The sequence below is a fragment of the Dermacentor andersoni genome, chromosome 8, assembly GCF_023375885.2.
Source record: "Dermacentor andersoni chromosome 8, qqDerAnde1_hic_scaffold, whole genome shotgun sequence".
NCBI classification, from domain to species: Eukaryota; Metazoa; Arthropoda; class Arachnida; order Ixodida; family Ixodidae; genus Dermacentor; species Dermacentor andersoni.
Genome location: NC_092821.1, coordinates 137,652,143 through 137,666,686, shown reverse-complemented (window position 1 = coordinate 137,666,686; position 14,544 = coordinate 137,652,143). Strand labels below are relative to the sequence as shown.

At 46.5% G+C, this 14,544-nt stretch overlaps 1 protein-coding gene and 1 long non-coding RNA gene across 48 annotated transcripts in view; one reads left to right on the top strand and one right to left on the bottom strand.

Annotated features, from left to right (window-relative positions):
* LOC126525796 (uncharacterized) overlaps positions 1–14,544 on the top strand; it is a 129,296-nt gene that overhangs the window by 51,064 nt on the left and 63,688 nt on the right. For 44 of the 47 annotated variants that reach the window (XM_072289969.1, XM_072289940.1, XM_072289929.1 and 41 more), the window contains 4 exons: positions 6,075–6,151; positions 7,671–7,795; positions 10,688–10,785; positions 12,822–12,965. The gene's annotated coding sequence lies outside the window, so the exon portion shown is untranslated. Of the gene's footprint in view, positions 1–490; positions 749–6,074; positions 6,152–7,670; positions 7,796–10,687; positions 10,786–12,821; positions 12,966–14,544 lie in introns of all 47 variants that reach the window. The other 3 variants (XM_072289930.1, XM_072289959.1, XM_072289936.1) reach the window with 3 other exon arrangements.
* Positions 1–14,544, bottom strand: part of LOC129383364 (uncharacterized) — a 35,882-nt gene that overhangs the window by 16,645 nt on the left and 4,693 nt on the right. The window lies entirely within an intron of this gene.

The following is a 14,544-nucleotide window of genomic DNA, read 5'->3' as shown; positions in this document are numbered from 1 at the left end:
GCACCTGGAACTTGCCTGTCTGGTCAGCGAAATTTGATGTGGGTAATTCGTCGCGAGCGGGAAGCCATGCTTCCGGCCACTCCTTGTCTGATAGCAGTATTCAATTACCCTGTATCTTCATTCCTAGCAACGTTATTGCAGGTTTCAGACCGGATAGTTTCATTTTCATTGAGAGGAACTGTCAGTAAACATTTCTGCCCGGGAGCAAAGTGACCACGAGAGAACGATAGTGCACCTCCAGAGCGGGTTCGCAGCGCGCAGGATGGACGTCACGGGCGTAACACATATACATGTCACTTATACAATCCGTGGCCGATGAGGAGTGGCAAACTTGGGCTATCCAACTCTCTGCCCCATTTTGGATGCTGTGGTCAGTCGGGACTGCCCAAATACTTTTCCCCAGTTTCCTGCCTTAATAAACAGACGTCGTAACCAGGCCGACTGGAGTTAACCTGACGACAGGACAATCTGTTCCTTTTCATGGCCTCAGCCCCTCGTCATTGTCACCCAGAGGGAGTACAATTGTCCAGAACCAGGCCCTTGCCATTTCAAGGGTGAAGGGGGTGCACGAGCACCGCTACGGTGGCGCAAGGCGTGACAGGGAAGCATGAAGCGCTCCGCCAGAGTGTGACCTACACGGCAATGCCAAAGGAGAAAAAAATGGTGAGCCATTCATCTCTGTGAAGGTGGATGACCAGCGAAACTCTGTAGCACGTGACAAAGAGGTGGTGCAGTATTTCGAACAAAGGTACGAACACGTCTTGATGCACACACATTTATTTTTATACATTCGCGTCCATTCACGTTATGTATTCGTTACGATCCGTTCGTACGTTTGTGCTTTCCTTTCATGATATACTAAGGCAAAAAACAAGGTCAAAATAACCGCACCGGCACTGACTGCCATTGGGCCAATGCCGCCAGTGCATTTCTGGATCGAGGGGTGTGTGTGTCCTGGAGTGTGTGTCCCAGAGAACACCGTAGCCTGTGTCACTGTTTTTAAAACTTCACCATAAAGACCCCGAACTTAGCACAACAGGGTAAAAGACCACCATTACACCTTAAAAACTCAGTCTGGCGACACCACACATAAGACAGAACTCTGTGTGGTACAATTATCTCTGAATCTGATTGTGCCGAAATCGTCATGCTGGTCAAGAGAGTGGCCGTTCTTCAGTAACCGCAATTGCACTCTTCATGTGAAAGGAAATCATCTGACGTTGCTGACATCTGACAGTACCAGGCACTGTTTCTTGATTAATTGTGGTCGATGCAGGATTCTTCTGGTAGTGGCAATAAAACTATGTTGCGCTCTTCATTTGCATCGCCAGAAAAGAACCAAATTAAAACCACCTCCTACTGCCTTTGCAATGCATTGAGCTTGGTCACCACAGTGACACTCTTTCGGTCTCGCTGTGGCTACAAGAGCTGATAGCAGTGTTCAATTACCCTGTATCTTCATTCCTAGCAACGTTATTGCAGATTTCAGACTGGATAGTTTCGTTTTCATTGAGAGGAACCGTGTCAGTAAACATTTCTGCCTTTATGCCGGGAGCAAAGTGACCACGAGAGAGCGATAGTGCACCTCCAGAGCGGGAAGGTGCGTAGTTCATTCGTCACCACGTTCGCAGCGCTCAGGATGGACGTCGCGGGCGTAACACATATATTCAATTATTTTCCCAGGAGTACTGAACGGTACGTGAGTTCATTGTTGTAGTGAGAGGACTGCATTTGATAGTGCCCGGATTTCAAGGTGCGCTGCTCAGTGCTGCTCATCGCAGCTCAGTGAAGGGTAGCCACGATGGCCGAGATGCGTTGGTCCTGCGTTCTACTGCAATCAGTCGGATGCCTCTAAACCCAATTACTGATGTCCTCCACGAAGAGCCCTTTGCATTACGGTATCAGGTGCACTTTCTTTAGTGACAGTGACAATTTAGTTGAACATCACATCCGCACTCGGAAATGAACTACGGCACCCGTTTCTTGACAGAATGCAATGGAAAATTCGATAAAATAATGCTAAGCTATGTGAGAGAAGTATGTGATCGTAATTACGTTCCTAAGAAAGAATATTCGAAGCATGACCACTGAACGCAGTGCAGTTATTCATGAATGTACAACATACAATACATACAATTCTTAAGTACTAGGAATGCCTGATACAGATTCCTAAAATTTATATTATAACATACAATTGCTTCTTCTACATTAGTGATGTGACGGAGGGCCTTCTCATGTTTACAACCTTCCAATGGATTGCTTCTTTTGTGGTGTGTTGACGGAGGGGGAACTAGCGAAGGAAAAATAGGGTATAGGGTTTAGTTGGAGTGCAGGGACACATAGGTAATGGTTTAATAAGAATTTTATTAAAAGCGCCGAAGTTTTAATAAAAATTTCGACACGTGATGCTTACTGTCAAACACAGGGCCATATGCATAGTCTGGGACAGTGGTACAAAGTGCCTTAGTGTCAGTTGTAGGTTTGCCAGATTGTTATTTCTGGAAACCTATGGTTTGTATATATCCGTTATAGGTACTGTCTGCCAAAAGTCAAGCAGGGAAATTTTCAGAAAGTTTATTGCCACCAGGAATTATAAGGCTTCTTGTAAACCTGGCAAGGAGATTGCTGAGCCTTCTACAACCACGGCTTTTGCTGTCATCGGATGACTATCGGCAAGTTGGCCTCCTGCATGGTACCTTATAATGCGGAATATAGGTAGAGGCAGAATATAGGTCGACCCCCTTACATTGAAGCATTCGTTTCAGCTGTCTGAACTCTCGTCCGAAGACGACTGCTTTTCACTGGCTGCGTCCCACATGTCATCCTCGGTGCCGTCCAAGGAGTCGGGCAGCGAGCGCCAAGCCTGCGACACCCATGTGGCCACAGTGGCGAGAGGCGGCCTGCGCAGCTGGCTGGTTGGGGTCGTCGGGTTGTCGCCGGCCATCCACTGATTATATTGTTCACTGACATGGTCTTTAAAGGGCTTGTTGAGCACGACGTCCAGTGGCTGAAGTGTTGACATCATGCCTCCCGGAATGACGCGAGTTCCGTCCTCCCGTCGCGGAGTGCCTGCTTCATACCTGCGGTCAAGTGCCCGCGAATAGCATCCAAGACGAGCATGCTCGGACACCGCAGGAGTGCGCCGGGTCGCAGATTCCAGACGGTCTTAATCCAATTGAGCATGAGGGCCTCATCCATATAGCCCTTCTCATTCACGCGAACGACATCCCGCAGGAAAGCCTCTTTCGGCAGCGTCTTCCTCTTGAATATTATGTATGGGGGCAGCTTTCTGCCGTCTGCAGTACACGCAAGCATCACCGTGAAGCGCGAATGCTTGTTCCCCGTAGAAGACTTCGGCATGTCGAACCACACCGGCGTTTCATCAGCGTTGCCAATCTGTCCCAACATTTAGCCGTGCTGCTGCCGGAGACTGATAACATAGCGCTGGAATTCGACCAGTTTGTCCTCTTATGCCTCTGGCAGCTTCTGGCAGATTGATGTGCGCCATCGAAGTGCGAATCCCTTGCGTCGCATGAAGCGGCGAACCCAATAAATGGAGCCCTTGTGTTGTTCCTTGGGCAGTCCGGATTCTCGGGCGATCTCAATAGCTTTGATGCGGATGAGTTCTGCTGTCACTGGCAAAGATCTGGCACGATGCTCGCGGACGAAATCCGCCACCCTGTCTTCGAGTTCCGGGTGCACCGCGCCATAGAATAAAGAACCGCGAGGCGCCCGCGAGTTGGGCCGTGTCGGTCACAAAGGGGGCGATAACGATGCGGATGCCGAAAGGTCTGCGCTCCTACATGTTGCCAGACGACTATTCATGTTGTGCCAAGGGCCGGTATATAAGTCGAGGGGTGAACTTTTAGTAATACTTCTTTGAAAAAACCTTGTATATTCCACACTATACGGTACTTTTCATAATTTGTTTGCTACCCAAAATTTGTGCGTCACATATGAAAGAAATGCAAGAGTAAGCATCATGTAATAACTATACATGGAATGAATTACTAAGGAATCTCAAAAATGATAGCAGATCATAACCTAGTAATCACCAAATGAGCGGAAGGACGTGATTGAAAGTAATTCTTTCAAGGTATAGTAGATACATTGTTATTGGACCTCTTTTCGTGTAGTGCAAATTTACAGGACATTAAGGACATCAGAAACATAATTTCAGTTTTTTTTTGTCTTGCTCATTTCCACTGCCCAAGTTCAGTTTCCAAAGGTGGTGTTTTCGCATTTTGCGCCCATCGAAATGCGGCTGCCGTTGGCCGGGATTGATCCCACGACCTCGTGCTTAGCAGCCCAACACCACAGCGACTAAGCAAGCAAGGCGGTTTTGTAGGCGTAAAAATGTTTTACCAGTGCGTGCATCAGTGCATCGCATTTGTGGCCAGGTGCTAGTTTTCACCCGAATGCCACTCTGCCATTCGCGTTACATTCCGGTAAAAGAGTGCACGACGATATGCCAAGGTTGAACGTGTCGTGTGCTGCATAAAACACAGGAGTTTCCGCCTGCGATAGTGCAAGATTCGGTGGCATTGAAGCAGTACATGGAGAGTGCAGCCTTGGCCGGCTGTTCCGGCAGCAGGCCCACTTTCACGCGTTGTTTCGGTATACAAAGCCTGCGGAAATGCAGCACCAAATTCATGCACCATCACACGACAGAATTGCTCTTTATTGCAGCGAAAAAAATTGGAGCGCTTACTTGAAAAGTGGCATAAAGTGGGTTTAATTAGTAATTTTTAAGGGAATAACAGTTACTTCTCTATATCCACTAGTTTTTTTTACTGTTCCCTCGAAAGAGGTTCGACTATGTCGTCATCGCTGTTAACTATGCGATGCTTCGGCAACTAGCAAGTTTTCTTCTTTTCCATTGCTGTGGACACCAATTGTATATGCAAGCCGATCACCTCATCACCTTTACGAAATCCCGTATGAACCACTTCATCTGCTAGCCCAATGGAAACTAGCCTAACCTCGTTTCTAGCCATCGTGTTTGCGGTATGCTTGTAATTTAAATGGCCCATGGATCGAAGATACTTGAACTCTCTTGTTTTTGTCTTATTCGTGGTACCATGTTCTTGTCTTACTTGTGCTACACCATTTTTCCAAATCCGCATACGGACCATAATCGTCCGCTACCATAACAGAACCTAGCTTTCGCTTTTCACAGCAAATAATACAACAAAATTGAGATTAGGTAATAGCTTAACGTGTCAATAATAGCCCTACACATGGCCTGAAGTAAGTCGCACGAAGATCATGCAAGTGGAAGCAGTGCCTATCGGTCCAAGCTGCATCTACAGTCATCGCGTTTTTGCTATGAAACTGCTGTTTACTGCGTATAGTCCACCCACATGAACGTTTTTGCAGCTACTATACCATCGAAAGTTGGCATACTCCCTGAGCAGTGGCAGTTATTCACCTGTACAGGCTGTGCGCTCATCACTAGTTCCCTTGCTGTCACCATCGGTATCTGCTACAGCAAATGTTGATTTGCACTTCGCGACACGCCCTCTTTTAGAGGGCATTCTAGCAACACATGCGCGCTGTATATAAGATATTATGGTATGCGTAGTTTCCCAGCTCGCTGTTCACAGGTGGCTCTTCATACGTGGGCTTTCCTGAGTGTCTGAGCTAACCTTACATTAGTTGATGAAAGTGGTTCCTGAGGTGTTTTGCCTTAGGAACCACTTTCATCAACTAATGTAAGGTTAGCTCAGACACCCAGGAAAGCCCACGTATGAAGAGCCACCTGTGAACAGCGAGCTGGGAAACTGCGCATACCATAACATCTTTATACAGCGCGCATGTGTTGCTTCTTCTGTAGTGTGCTGATGGAGGGGGAACAAGCGAAGGAAAAATAGGGTCTTGTCGGAGTGCAGGGACGTGGATATATATACAAGTGCCTTCGTGTCAGTTGTAGGTTTGCCCGATTGTTATTTCTCGAAACCTATGGTTTCTATATATCCGTTAGGTGTCTTCTAGCGCAAAAACTATTTCTGAATGCTTTGCAAGTCACCTGAATCGCCACTTTGACCTGACAAATTCGTTTGTGCGTCTTGTAGGAAGGACTGGCCATGCAGGACGTTTTAGAGGACACCACCCAGGAGGATCCGCACAGGCTCTTCACCATGAAACAGAGGTAAAAATAATCCTCCGAGATGCCGGCGTAGCTGAGATAAAGATGGTCAAATTATAACATTGTATAGAGAGGCTTGAAGAGCCACACAGGAACACCATTCCATCAACAAACAATGCTATGTTATGCAACAAATGAATGTTAATGGTTACAAGAAGCCACAGCAAGCAATAAGCCTAACGTCTATTGTCGTTGCCTTTGTACTACACTTGTAGAATAGCAGATGGCATATAATCCGTTTTATTCTGACAACCTTACATAACTTATGTCATGCCCTTGTCATATTTGCGGTGCACTTGATCTACAAAATTAACATAACCTGATTAAGGTTGTGCTTTTTGTGGCTGAGTGTGCGATATACCAGTATTCTAAGATGGCATGTAGACTAATTTGACCTGCCTGCAAAAGTTAATACTAATTTCTTATTGTTTGCGCTACACGGCTTTCATTCTATCGTTATCGGCAATTTGTTACCGCGTAAGAAGTCTAGTTTCATATAACTCGAGCATTGTTTACCCTTTTTCAGTGCAGATGCCTCCTGTGCACTAAAAAAAATCTATATCTTGAATGTGGCATGTTTTAATGTCCTAGGTATGCCGACAGGTGGACGTATCTTCAGCTTAGGTGCTACGTAAAACCTGTTAAAAAAGCACTTCCCAGCTTTGCCTTTAAAGAGACTGACAACACATTTTTTTTTTTGTGCAATGGACAGATTACTTGTTGGAGAGTAATCGTGAAATGCTAGAGCGGAAAATGGCGCGTGGAAAATTTTTTAATCATAAACTAGAAGCATACTTAAGACGGTGATAGGTGAGCGTGATAACGCTTATACGCCGGCATTATTGAGAGGCACATGGTCTTTTTTATCAAGTCGACGTTCCTGCGATTCACGTTAAATTTCTGCCACAATGGCCTTGCATTTGATTCTCGGTATCCGGGTGCCGAAATCTGCGCCCTTTGTCCTGGTCTTTTTTAAAGCAGCGTTGCCATACTTCCAGTAAGGCCAATAGTAGTCTTCATGCGGAAAGAAATCAACTGATGTTGCTCAACTTTACGCACCAGGCACTGTCTCTTGGTGTAGTGTGGTCAATGCGAGGTCATTCTGGTAGTGGTGATTCAGCTATGTTACACTCTGCATCGTCAGAAAAGCACCCCACAATGATGACGCATCCTATGTTGCCTTTGCACTGCATTGAGCTTAATGTTACATCCGGGCATTGACACTGTAGACTCTTTCTGCATGACTGTGGCTACAAGAGCCACTTCTAGTTCTTCCTTGTCTTCGACGTCGCCCTACAATTCCAAGATAACGTCATCTGATAGCAGTATTCAGTTCTCCTATATCTTGATTCCTAAGAATGTTTCTCCAGGTTTTCAGACTGGATAGTTTCGTTTTCGGTAGGCACAAACGTGCAGTTAAACATTTCTGTCTTTGACCTATTACCGGTCCATTCGTATTCGTAACTGATCATTTCGTATTCATTTATATGCTTTTTGCAGCCTGAATGTATTGTCTTTCTAGGCACAAAGGCCATAGACTGCCTGACGTGTGGACTCGTTTTTTCTGGCATGGACTGGCACTCGATACATGGTGACTGGGGACAAAGCGACAGCGAGAGAGCACTCAATGATCTAGAAAGCGGGATGGTGCGTATTTCATTCATCACCGATGCCGCAGCGCGGAGCACGGTCATGACGGGTGTGGCGCACACATTCGATTGGTATTTTGATAGGGATACCGGTACGTGTGTGCATCGTTGTACCAGGAATATGGCATTTCATAGTGCGCAGATTTCAAAAGTGCCGTTCAGCGTATGAAGCGCTTTGTGCTGGTGGTTGCTGCGTGGGTTTTGCCTGTGAAATCGCCGAGTGCAAAGGGGCGGGCTACTATGATGGAGCGGCGGGTCACGCCTCCGACATGACTGGCCCTGATTCTGGGTAACTGGCCTTCGTTCCTGCTGGTGATCCTTGATCGTATGTCCAGTCATGCAGCCGACCTCGCTGCTCCTGTTCATGCTGGTATTTCATGCCCGTGAACAGGGCCACTTCCAGTCATCGTGAGGAAAGTGTGAGGAAACCGTGAGGAAACTGGGTCTTTTTTGTAGGTGACGCCAATTTTTTTTTTCTGGTGGAAGTATGTAGTTATGTAAGTTATGTAATTTAACATTACATGGAATGTATTATCCAGAAATGTCAAAGTATAGTATATAGAGTAACAGGCATCTTCGGTAACTTCTGGCCCTTTTGATGGCATCTGCATTCCTCTCAGAGGTTGCATTTATTTGTAAAACTTTCTTACAAGACACCTGCACTCCATATTACCAAAATCAAGCAGCCTACAAGAACAGCCCTGGATAGCCGAATTCCATGACAGCACACGGTCCCATCATGGCAAAATTCCACATGGGCAATATGGGCTTTTACTTTAGCGGTGCAAGATGTATTCGTCCTTGGTGTTGGAACTGATCTTTGTACGGGAAGGTCCATACGCCCTAATATCCAAATGTGGAAAGGTGTACTTTCGGACTGCAGTGTACGACCCTGTTGTTTCCTCACGACACGTAAAAGCCATGATTACGAGAAATTGGTGCATATAATGTGTGGTGACTTCACTTTAATCTGCAAGGGCGAATACCAAAAATTAAACAAAAGCAATAGATTGCACATCTCCACTGAATTGCTTCTTTTTATTGAGCTTGAAAACCTCTGATAGGCGAATATTGAAACAGACCAAGTGGCCCTTATTCGTAATTCTAAAGAACTGCTCAGACTTCGAACTGGTCAGTTACGCATAGAAAGAAGGCTGTTTATTCGTTATATAATATGCAACAAGTTCGTGATATTGGTTCTATCGTCAGCCTTCATGGCTATATTTCCCCAAGACGCACAGGGCTGTGGCCATCACTTACCATGGGTAGCCAAAGCTCAAGCAAAAATAGCATCGTAATGCAGATTGACTGTGAAGGATATTACATGTCTTGGCTAATTCAGCCGAAATTTTGCTGTCGCTGCAATGCCACAGCACAAGTTTCTGATTTTAAAACCATGTTCACTGCAAGTGGCCTCTTCTAACTACAGCAACAAAACTGTAATAAAAAATATTCACGCGAGACTTGGGCAAAGAGTGCTGCACATCACCTGCATGTTCGTAAATCCCTGATGAACTTATGGAATGTCGAGAGCAAGTTTTCAGTGTTTATCATTCGTCAGTAATGGTGCCGTAGGTTCATTGCTGCCTGGCCGGATTTGCGCCCAAGAAAACTCATGGTTCCTGCTGCCGGCTTGCCCCCACACACCCGCAACCCATTTAAATGCTGTGTAGACTTTGGTTCAGCTGAAAGGAATGAAACGCAAAATTAGTGGAAGGAATGTCTTACTAGTGCACGTGCAGCAGTTTATCGCACTTGTGGCCAGGCGCTAGTTCTTGCCCCAATGCCGCTCTGCCGTTCGGGTTACATTCCTGTATTACAGTGCACGACCATACACCAAGCTGCTGCAGAATTTGGAGAGTGCGCTTTTGCGTGTTCATTCGGCATGGAAAGCTTTAGGAATTGCTTACTTACAAAACTATTGTTTCATTCAAAAGTGGCATAAAATAGGTGGGTGTAATTAGTAATTTCCAAGGGAATGCCAGCTACTTCGGTATGTCCACTAGTTTGTTCTAAATGCAGTTCGGCTATCCTGTCAACACTGTTAACTATGCGATGCTGCACCAACTAGTAAGTTGTGCTTATTGTACACAAGTCGCTCCCCTGAGTGTTGCCTTTGGGCAGACGACGGAAGTGCACCTATTGCATCTGCTGTAGCCATGAGTAGCATGTTGTGCCCTCATCTGAAGGGGTGTGGCCAGCGCGATAGGCAAGATTGCCGTTGCGGGATGCTTACCACTAGTGTGTTCCAGCCTTTACGAAATCCCGTATGAACCACTTCATTCGCAGCCTAACGGAAACTAGCCTAAGCTATCAAAGTTACCTCGTTTCTAGCCTTAACGTTTGTGGTTTACCTGTAGTCGAATATGGCTTCCGGATCGAAGCTTTTTCAACTGTTTTCCTGTTTTTGTCTTCTTCGTGGAACACTGCGATTGTGTAATTCGCCATATGGGCCACATATCTGAACTCGTCTCATGTTCTTGCCTTGACCCGCCGTGGTTGCTTAGTGTCTATGGTGTTAAGCTGCTAAGCCAGAGGTCACGGGATCGAGTCCCGGCTACGGCGGTCGCATTTCGATGGGGGCAAAATGGTGGTGCAAACTTCAGGAGTCCCCCACTACGGCATGCCTCGTAATCAGAAAGTGATTCTGGCACGTCCGATACCGTAACATAACCTTGATGTTGCTTCTCAGCAAATACAGCAAACCTGAGGTTGGGTATGAGTACACGTGGTCCGACGTAAGTAGCATGAAGATCATGCAAATGAAAGCAGTGCCTATCCGTCCTTACGCAGTGCCTATGCTGGCTCAACAATCATCGCATTTTTGTTATGAAAATTTGGTATTTACTGTGTACAGTCTACCCACATGAACGCTGGCGTGTCTGTGCAGATTCTACATTGGCAGAAGCAGGCCTACTCCCTGAGCAGTGGCAGTTATTCACATGCATTGGTTGCGCTCTGATTGCTACCTCCCTGCTGTCACCATCGGTTAGTATCTGCTACAGCGAACGACGACGTGCACGTCGCGGCACCAGTCTTGTCGGAGGACGTTCTAGCCTCATCGAGACGGTGTGTTGCGTGTCGAGGGGTTTTTAACCCGAGGACTCGGAACATTGCAAATGTTTTTCTTGCAGGAGCACGGCGCAAGTGCCAATATGGTTGTTTGTTCAAAATAAAAAAAAAAAAAAATGGAGGATGCTTGAGCTTCGCTTTTAGAAGTGGTACGCGATAATATTCAAAGATCCCCGAGTGCTTCTCATGCTTCCCGGCAACTGCAGTTTATGTAACCGTAATGTTTACAAGGAAATGCTGGTGGCGAACGCTATGCACGAAAGCGAGTTTTCTGGTAGAAACTCGGCATCTTGCATGGGCCGCGATGTGGCGGAGGCGAGCAGCATCTGGAGATTTGCGAGGTCATGTCCGCTCTATGAATGGTAGTTCGTGGTATTTAAAAAAATTTTCGCGTGACATAATCGTTTTCTCGCATATTCAAATTACAATGAGACGCTATCACATCTGTAGATTGTGTGCAAGTCTTCACGATTTTTCTAGGTATGTTACTTTGAGAAATTTAATCAATCCAGTTATTTCCTTGCGCCACATGAAGGGCCGGCGTTGTTGGGTGTGCGTGGTTCGAATTTTTTGCCGAAGCGATGTCCAACGCGGGACGATGGACGGTGCCAGATTTTCTGTAACACTGGGCCGCTGATGCTGTTGCGTTAAAATGACGATTCATACTTGGGCATTCAGACTATTCAGTTGAATTAGAGTTCCTTATTTGTACTGCACAAGCTTTTCAACACATCATAGGAACCGCTTTCATCAACTAATGTAACGTTAAGAATCCCAGGAAGGCCTACATGTGAAAAGCTGTCGATGAATAAACATGACTGTATCATGGAACAACACACTTTAAATGATAAAGCCGGCAAGAGAGAACGTTTAACTGCGTGCGACCCCTTGTATCGATTATGCAAGCATGCCTTTCCTCTTGCTTTCCAGCAAAGAAATTGCTTATGTGAAGAATGGTGCACTCTAAAAATATGCATACGATTCTATGTGATGTAAACAATGCGCAAGTTCTGTTCCGAAATAAACGAGTTGAAAGTAGTGCTTCGTTTGTCCTTAGCACCCCCCCCCCCCCCCCCGTTTTGTCCGCATTTTCTAGCGCAAGAGAGAAACTATAGCCCCGTTTACATGAATGCGACAGTGGCGCATCGCATTTACAAGCGCATTTGGGAAAGGCGATGTGACGCGTTTACATGTAGCGCACCAACTCTCGCGAGAACGTAGCACCACATGGTGTCGTATAAGGGAAGTGCAGCCGACTTCCGGTGTAACTTGTTTCCGGTAGTGGGTCGAGTGCACGTTGGTGGCAGAGTGCCGAGGAATAGACAGTTTTAGTTTAGTGTAACCAACTTATAGCATATGCTATACGCTATAGTGTGGCGTATGCGAAGCACCGCACATTTTTTTACTTTTTTTCGTTGGCCAGCGAGATCTTCGGATCTCAGAGGCCATATGCCGTCATTGTGGCTAATACCAGACTCTAGCGATAGGTAGCGCTGACATCTCGAACATTTCTTTCGTTGGGCTTTGACTCGTTTGAAATGAGAAGCGATCTCGACTAAGCGAAAGCCGTTTACACAATCATTTGCTGCGAACGAAGTGCTGCATTTTACAAAAGCAACGCCAAATTCAATTCGAAGCGGGCAGCCGGGACCCTCGCCATGTTGGTGGCTAATTCCTTCCCATAATTCTTAATGCGACAATCCTGCGTTTACATGCTCCGCGTACCCGTAAATCTACTCGCACTCGTAAATCTACCCTCGCCTGGCGCATTAATGCGATGCGCCTTCCTCGAGCATTACTGCTGTTTACATGAATGTGATGCGCTAGAAATGCGATACGATGCAACACTGTCGCATTCATGTAGACGCGGCTTATATAGGAATATAGGAATGCTTAACCAACTCGCCTGAATCACCACTTTTACCTGACAAATTTGTTTTTGCGTCTTGTAGGAAGCAACGGCCAAGCAAGATGCTGCAGCGAAGCATTCACACTAGTGACGCGGCAAGAGGCTCTGGACAATCCATTGAGTTCAGCAACACTTTAGAGGAACCCGAGAAAAAGGATCCGCACAGGCTCTTCAGCATGAAATAGAGGTAAAAGCAATTCTGCAAGATGCCTGCTGGCTGAGAATGTGACTGAACCTGTCACGAGTGGCGGAAGCTGCGATGTTGCAGCGCAGACCGTGAACAAGCAAGGCATATGCCTGCATGTGTGTTTACTGGACCCGAAACTAATGCAGAAGAGTGTGATGCCATAAAGGAAGCTTAGCAGCTAAACCACAGCAAGAAGCCTGACATATGTTGTCTATTGCGTTAGCAATAAACTAGAATAACGACGGATAGTTTATTCCGCCAACCTTACATAGCTCGTGTCGTGACCTTGACGTATCTGCAGTTCATTTAAATTGCTAAATTGACATGACCTGATTAGGAAGGCACTCTTTGTGGGTTCATATTTTAAGAATGCAAATAGACTAACTCTATCTTCAACGGTTGCAACTCGTCCGGTATTGTTTGCACTGCACTACATTCCATTCTATATTCCTCTAGAAGTGTATGCGAACCGCATTCAATCGCTAACCTATCCTAACGAGGTTAGGTAGTCTGTCGTCGTGCTCACCCTAAAGGCCAACTGCTACGAAAATTTGGACCGCATTGGAAGTCCAGTGTCATAAAGAAAGCTTACGTTAAAGGGACACTAAAGGTTAATTTTGTCTACGTGGACTGTTGAAATACCATCCCAGAAACCTCGAAACACTTGTTTCATGCGAAGAAGATACTTATTTTAAGAGAATATTCGTTATGAAGCGCCCGCGTACCTCTAGCGCAGTTCAAATCGCCCGCTTTCCAATCGAGGAGTGCTGACATCATGGCCTGATAGTGACGTTGCGCCGTCGGTGAGTAAAATGGCGGCCGCAGACGGCGCTACGGCTTTTTCTGCACAAAACCGCGGCCAGAAACAAAGCCAAGACAGAGCCGACAGCAGCGCGAAAGCGGAACTATGATGGCTATCGGAAGGGAAAGCGCGTGACGATAAGCTGGTTTATTTTACGACGCCACCTGACGCTCGTTCCAATGGATGACCCTGACGACACATTGGCTCGCGATGCTGGGCTCGACTTCAGCGATTCAAGCACTGATGAACGTGAGCTGCTGCTGAGGGCTCTCGCTGCCGGCGTCGTTGCATACTACTACGACGGCAACTGTATGTCATGGCTGTACATATTCGCACATTTTAGCTTTTCCTTCGTGGAAATCAACTGTCGCACTCACCGCCCTGTCTTCGACCTACAGTTCTTGCACTTCAGAAAATGCAGGCAAGACCGACAGAACAACGCTACGGGAAAGCATTGCTTTGAAAAGCACTGCACACGACTTCAGTAAGTCCGCGTTGAACTCGTAATCCTCTGCACGAAAGTGCAGCGAGCGCACTATGCGATTTTTCGGCTCTTTGCCAACGTGCTGTGGCAGAGGTACGGCACTTAACCACTTCGAACGGAGAGGTTCACTCGTTGGCACACAGTGATAACGTTGGATTCGCCGCTGCAATTGCCCTTGGTCAAGTTCCGCGGACCGTTTGCACATCCCACGACATCACATGGACGTGACATTCTCGCTGCTTGTTCCAAATGCAAGTTTCACAAGCCAGCAGAACCAGCGCAATACTACGTGA